The sequence below is a fragment of the Oratosquilla oratoria genome, chromosome 24 (assembly GCF_046742065.1).
Source record: "Oratosquilla oratoria isolate Oo_2021 chromosome 24, ASM4674206v1, whole genome shotgun sequence".
Taxonomy (NCBI): Eukaryota; Metazoa; Arthropoda; class Malacostraca; order Stomatopoda; family Squillidae; genus Oratosquilla; species Oratosquilla oratoria.
This window is the reverse complement of record NC_134800.1, coordinates 48546845-48554344: the sequence shown is the minus strand read 5'-3', so window position 1 is coordinate 48554344 and position 7500 is coordinate 48546845. Positions and strand designations below refer to the sequence as shown.

At 41.2% G+C, this 7500-nt stretch overlaps 1 protein-coding gene across 1 annotated transcript in view; it reads right to left on the bottom strand.

Annotated features, from left to right (window-relative positions):
• LOC143038622 (uncharacterized) overlaps positions 1-7500 on the bottom strand; it is a 439001-nt gene that overhangs the window by 239367 nt on the left and 192134 nt on the right. The gene's annotated exons all lie outside the window — the stretch shown is intronic.

Below are 7500 nucleotides of genomic sequence, written 5' to 3'. Positions count from 1 at the left end.
CTTATTACAAGTGCTCGGGTGCACCTAATGACTATCAAAGATACGTAATAATACAGAGAGATTTAAAAAAAGACAATAAAAAAACGAAACCAACAATACGAAATGAATATCGCTGATAAATCCAAAAGAGGATCCCAAATAATTTTATAGTTACATTAGAGATAAAAAGGTTATTAGGAATCACATTGGTTCACTATTACCTGCTGACGGTCAACTTGAATATTCAAATGAAGGAATGTGTGCTATTTTAAACAACTATTTTAGCTCAGTATTCGTAAACGAAACACCTCACATTGAACTCTAAACTGAAACCTGTAAAAAGTCTAGGGTGAACTTACTACGGTAAATATAAAAAAAGAAAAAATCAAAAGGTGTATAGATAATCAAAGTTAATAAAACACCAGGGCCTGACGGTTGGCGTCCAAGAATCTTAAAGGAAATGAAAAATGAGATTGTTGTTCCATTGGAAATCATTCTCAAGAAGTCCATCATATCCGGAGATGTCCCAAAAGAATGGAAGATAGCCAACGTTAGTCCCATATTAAAAAAAGGTGACAAAAAGAAACCAAATAACTAGAGGCCTGTATGCTTGACTTCAATCGTAGAAAAAATTATGAAAATGAAAACTATCATCAGAGATGCTATCGAACACCATTTAGAAAATAACTGATAAATGATAGCCAGCATGGATTCAGACGGAAACGTTCTTGCGTGACTAACTTATGCAAATTCTACATCACAGTCATCTCGAATTAAGACAAGAGAAATAATATAGATACAATATATCTAGACTTTGCAAAAGCTTTTGATACCGTCCCCCACGAAAGAATACTTACTAGATTTGCTTCGCACGGAATAAGTGGTAGCCTATTAATTTGGACTAGTAATTGGTTAAACGATCGAAAACAGGAAGTTGTTCTAAATAGCAAAACTTCTAGGTCGAAAAATGATACGAGAGTAGTTCCTCAGGGTTCCGTTTTTGGGCCACTCATATGGTAGGAAGAGTTAAGGATGTACATGTTCTAAGGGGAGAGAGTGGGGGAATATCAGATCATTTTCTGGTAGAAGGTAAATTGAGAGTGGAGAATAGGTGGAAAAGGGCAGAAGGTAGGGAGGTACTTAGAGTGAACTGCTTAAATGAGAAAGAAAAGGAGAATAAGTATAAGAAGAAGCTGAGAGAGGAGTGGGAGGGAGTGAAGGATAGAGTAAAACTAAGAGTGAGGAGGAATGGGGATGGTTCAAGGAGGGAGTCATAAGGTGTGCAAAGATGGTGTGTGGAACAAGGAGGGCGGGATGAAATAGAAGGAGGAGTAGTAAGTGGTGGGATGAGGAAGTAAAGAAGGGTGTAGAAGAGAAGAAACAGGCATTCATAGATTGGCTATAAATTAGGACGAGGGAATCGTATGAGAGGTACAAAGTAAGGAGAAGGGAAGTTAAGCATAAGATAAAGGAAGTAAAGAGGAGAGCAGATGTGAAATGGGGTAAGATTATGACAGAAAATTTTGAAAGTAATAAAAAGAGGTTTTGGAAAGAAATTAAAAGAGGAAGGGGAGGCGAATCAAGTATAGAAGAAAAGGTAAAAGGTACAGATGGAGAGATGACAATGGAAGAGAAGGCAGTGAGAGGAAGGTGAGCAGAGTATCTTAGGGAGTTCCTAAATGCGAAGGAGGATAGGGAGGGAAAGATAGTTGCAGTGGGAAGCGCTAAGAAAATGAGAGTGATGAGTGAGGAAAAGGGAGGAGAAATAGGGAAGGATGAAGTGAAAGCAGCTGTTAAGATGATGAGAGCAGGCAAGGCGCCTGGGTTGGATGGATGCCATGCAGAATGTCTAAAGAAAGGAGGTATAGTTATGGTGGACTGGCTGGTGAAGTTATTTAATGTTTGTTTAAGAGAGGGTAGAGTGCCGGAGGACTGGAGGAGTGCCTGTTTAGTTCCGCTTTATAAGGGAAAGGGGGACAAGTGTGAGTGTAGTAGTTTCAGAGGGATCAGCTTGTTGAGTGTAGTCGGGAAGGCTTATGGGAGGGTATTGATTGAGAGGATTAGGAGAGGAACAGAGGGAGTAATTGGTGAGAAACAGTGTGGTTTTAGGACAGGTAGGGGTTGTGAAGATCAGACTTTTGTGGTAAGACAGATATGTGAGAACGCTATAGGAAAAGGTAAGGATATTTTGGGGGCTTTTATGGATCTGGAAAAGGCTTAGGACAGGGTAGACAGGAAGGCATTGTGGGAGGTACTGCAGACATATGGGATAGGAGGAAAGCTGTTAAGAGCAGTCAAGAGTTTTTACGAGAGTAGTAGAGCTTGTGTTAGGATTAGAAATGGAGAGTGTGAATGGTTTGAGGTAAAGGTGGGACTTCGTCAGGGATGTGTTATGTCGCCCTGGCTGTTCAATCTATACATGGACGGGGTGGTGTGAGAGGTGAATGCAAGGGTAGTGGGTCAGGGGTTGGAGATGATTAAAGAGAATGGAGAAAAGTAGGAAATAAGCCAGTTGTTTTTTGCTGACGACACTGCGCTTGTAGCAGGATCAGAGGAGGGATTGAGGAAGTTAGCGACAGAGTCTGAGAAGGTGTGTGAAAGAAGGAAGCTGAAGTTAAATGTGGGCATCATAAGGTGATGAGATGTACAAGGGGAGAGAGTGACAGCAGGCTGGAAGTGAGCATTAAGGGTGAGAGACTGGAAGAAGTGGATAGTTTTAGATACTTGGGTGCGAATGTGGCAGGAAAGGGAGGAGTGGGGGTGGAGGTAGAATGTAGATTGAGAGAAGCGAGTAAATGCCTTAGTGGATTAAAAAGTGTAATAAGACATCTGGAAATGGATGCTAAGAGGAGGTTATATGAAGGAGTAATTGTGCCAACAGTACCGATCTATGGGTAATGCTGTGATCTTACACGCACACACACACCCTACTCCCCGCTCACGATAGTTGGAGTAACGACCGCAGCGTAGCGATACTGAAATTATTTCAGCCCTGGTTGGAATTCGAACCCGGGCCGTCGTAGTGGTGGTCGGGAACTCTATCAACTGCACCATCGAGTCGTGTGTGTGTGTGTGTGTGTGTGTGTGTGTGTGTGTGTGTGTGTGTGTGTGTGTGTGTGTGTGTGTGTGTGTGTGTGTGTGTGTGTGTGTGTGTGTGTGTGTGTGTGTGTGTGAATTCTACATACCACATTCTATCTAAATGACCTCTAAAACCTTTTCAATTTCTGGTTTAATAACCAAACCTAAAGGTTTAATGGCGATCTCTCTCTCTCTCTCTCTCCCTCTCTCTTTCTCTCTCTCTCTCTCTCTCTCTCTCTCTCTCTCTCTCTCTCTCTCTCTCTCTCTCTCTCTCTCTCTCTCTCTCTCTCTCTCTCTCTCTCTCTCTCTCTCTCTCTCTCTCTCTCTCTCTCTCTCTCTCTCTCTCTGAACTGTTATCAATTTTAATCGCCTATAATTAACTTTATGTAAGGAATTAGAAATTCGTTTTTTATTCACCCTGACTAAGGTCGAAATAAAATTAATCAAATTGAGTACAGCTTAAGCTTTATAGCTTCACAGACAGGAATAGAATCGCCTGGCGAAAAAATGGGCTTAATTATTAAATAAATATATAAGTGAAAAATAATAATAATTACGATAATAAAAAAATAGAAATAAAAAACTACATCCATGAAAAAATGTATAAAAAACAAAAGACAAATGAGAATAAATGATAAAAATAAAAGTTAGCATGTAAATATAGATAAATAAAAATGGATAAATGAATAAGCAATCTAACAATCCATCAATGAATAATTAGATAGATACATAAATAGACAAGAATAGATAAAAATAATCATTTGAATAAATAGACAATTAAATAAAGATAAAAAACTATATACGTAAATATATAAATAGATAAATAGATAGTAACAAAATAAAAGGAGATAGAAATATGTAAATAAGTAAAGTATAAATAAATGAATAATAAAAGATTGATAAATAATTATTTTGATAAATTATGATTGTAAAGACAAAGTCCACAGAACGTCTTACTTTAGAAATATCATTCTGTCAGCCGTCAGCTCATTCTACTCGTGTAAAGAAAAACAAAGTCGGCAGCCAATGAGCTGATTTGAGTCTCCTGTAGTCAGCCAGAACAAAGGATATGAAGACAACAATATGGGTGGTGATGACAGGTGGTAATGGACATGGAATTGACTAGTGTAGTCCTTAGGGTCCTCTGTAGTCTTTTATGTTCTTATGTAATGATTTCGTCAAATTTCTCTTGATCTAGTGGCGATGTTTACATGTTCAGCGGAGGAGGAGGAGGAGGAGGAAGAAGAGGAGGAGAAGGAGGAGGAAGAGGAGAGTAAGAGGAGGAGGAGGAGGAGGAAGAGGAGGAGGAGAAGGAGGCTAGGAATAAGAAGGAAAAGGAGGAGGAGGGGTAGAAGGAAGATAAAGAAGGAGGAGGATAAATAAGGAGGAGGACAAGGAGGAAGAGCAGGAAAAAGAAGAAGGGGAAGAGAAGAAGAAAAAGGAGGAGGAGGAAGAGAAGAAAAAGAAGGATAAGGAGAAAGAAGATGGAGAGGAAGAGGAGGAGGAGTAAAAAGAGAATAAGGAGAAAGAAGAGGGAGAGGAAGAGGAGAAGGAAGAGGAAGAGAAAGAAATGGAGGAGAAGGAAGAGGAGGAGGAAGTGAAGGTGGGCGGAGAAGGAAGAGAAGAGACAAAAAGAGGAGGGGAAGTAAGAAGAGGAGTAGTAGGAGAGGGTGGGCGGAGAAGGAAGAGAAGAGGGAAAGAGAGGAGGGGAAGTAAGAAGAGGAGTAGTAGGAGAAGGTGGGCGGAGAAGGAAGAGGAGGAGGAGGAGGAGGAGAAGGAGTAGGAAAAGGTGGGAGGAGAAGGAAGAGGAGGAGGAGGAGGAGGAGGAAGAGGAAGAGGAGGAGAAGGAGAAGGTGGGCGGAGAAGGAAGAGGAGGAGGAAGAGAGAAAACGACAAACAGGATATTGCGAAGTTTTGTGATTCTTGACTTCCTGGCGACGACTTGGTCGAGGCTCATTAAGACTTCGTGAAACTCTGAAGTTCTCCGGGAGACTCACGACTGCCCCTCTCACGCTTGGACAGGACATTCTAATGTTGGAAAAACCCTCACTAGCTAAGCATGTCTTGACTAAGTGCTTAGTAAGTATAGGATGACGCGATACTAAGTGTAGAGGATCGATAGTTTGGTGTTGCGGTTTATGTAATGAAGAAAATTCTGGGGGTTGGGGCACCCCTGACCCCCATATATATATATATATATATATATATATATATAATATATATATATATATATATATATATATATATATACATATATTGGCATGATGACAGGTGTATGAGTGGTAAGAATGGAAATTACACGAATGGGAATGAGACTTTATTCTGACCTGTTTCGCCTTATGAGGTTTCTTCAGAGGTAATAATTTACAGAATGTGAATGCGTTGGTATTTACAAGAAGTTGCTGTGACCCATGGTCGATGCGGGGTGATAATCTGCGTGTTGATTGGTTCGTTGGTTAGGTCGGGTCTGGTGCGCGTCGGGTGGGTGGGAGCTACGTGCTTCTGTGTGGTCAATTGTCCCAAGGCGTATTTGGCGGTATGTTTTGCAATTTTAATATCATCTGTTATGTTGTTGATGCAATCGTTGGTGTTTATGTATATCGCTTTTAATGTTTTTTCTTTATGGTCTGCTTAGATTTTCATGTAGAATGCTTGCTTGGCTCCACTGAGGTAAATGCAGTTTTTCTTCGATGTGGTTTATCCAGGCGTTTGTTTTTGTGGTAGTGACGGATATCTAAAACACTTAGCTTCCCAACTGGTATCATCGCCCAAGCTCTACACAAGGATAAAAAAATTAAACAAAGAAACATCGAAGAACCACAAACCAAGAATGAAAATATCCTCCTCATAGCACCATCATCAGACTTAACCCACCTACTAACCAAGAAATTAAACCCCATAGGAATCAGAACAATACCAGACAGAGGAAAATACACGACACAAGAAACAACAAAAGACAAAATCCCCCCGACCCAACAGCATCATGTACAAAATCCCCTGCTCATTGTGCAACCTTGCCTACTGTGGTGAAACCTACAAGAGGCTAAACAGACGACTATACGAACACAGAGCTGATGTCCGTCACCACCGCAAAACAAACGCCTGGATAAACCACATTGAAGAAAAACTGCATTTACCTCAGTGGAGCCAAACAAGCAGACCATAAAGAAAAAACATTAAAAGCGATATGCATAAACACCAACGATTGCATCAACAATAGAACAGATGATATTAAAATTGCATAACATTCCGCCAAATACGCCTTGGGACAATTGACCACACAGAAGCAGACAGCTCCCACCCACCCGACGCGCACCAGACCCGACCTAATCAACGAACCAATCAACACGCAGATTCTCACCCCGCATCCCCCATGGGTCACACCAACTTCCTTTAAATACCAATGCATTCACGTTCTGTAAATTATTACCTCTGAAGAAACCTCATAAGGGGAAACCGGTCAGGAATAAAGTCGCATTCTCAATCGTTAATTTCCGTTCTTACCACTCACACACCTGTCATCATGCCACAATATATTTATATATATATATATATATATATATATATATATATGTATATATATATATATGTATATATATATATACATATATATGTATATATATATATATATATACATAGATATATGTTTATATATATATATATATATATATATATATATACATGTATAGAGATGCTTAGCTAGTGAGGGTTTTTCCAACATTAGAATCTCCTGTCCAAGCGTGAGAAGGGCAGTCGTGAGTCTCCCGGAGAACTTCAGAGTTTCACGAAGTCTTGATGAGCCTCGACCAAGTCGTCGCCAGGAAGTCAAGAATCACAAAACTTCGCAATATCCTGCTTGTCGTTTTCTCTATTCCTCCTCCTCTTCCTCCTCTTCTTCCTCCTCCTCTTCTCCCTTCTCCGCCCACCTCCTCCTACACCTCTTCCTCCTCCTCTTCCTCCTCCTCTTCCTCTTCCTTCTCCGCCCACCTTCTCCTACTCCTTCTCTTCCTCCTCTTCCTCCTCCTCTTCCTCCTCCTCCTGCTCCTCTTGCTCTTCCTTCTCCGTCCACCTTCTCCTCCTCCTCCTCCTCCTCCTCTTCCTCCTCCTCTTCCTCTTCCTCCTCCTCCTCCTCCTCCTCCTCCTCTTCCTCCTCCGCCCACCTTCTCCTAATCCTCTTCTTCCTCCTCATCCTCCTCTTCCTCTTCCTTCTCCGCCCACCTTCTCTTACTACTCCTCTTCCTGCTTCCCCTCCTCTTCTTTCTTCATCTCTTCCTTCTCCACCCACCTTCACTTCCTCCTCCTCTTCTTTCTCCTCTCTTTCCTTCTCCTCCTCTTCCTTCTCCTCTTCCTCTCCCTCTTCTTTCTCCTTATTCTCCTTTTACTTTTCCTCCTTCCTGCTCCTCTTCCTCTCCCCCTTCTTTCTCCTTATCCTCCTTTTTCTTA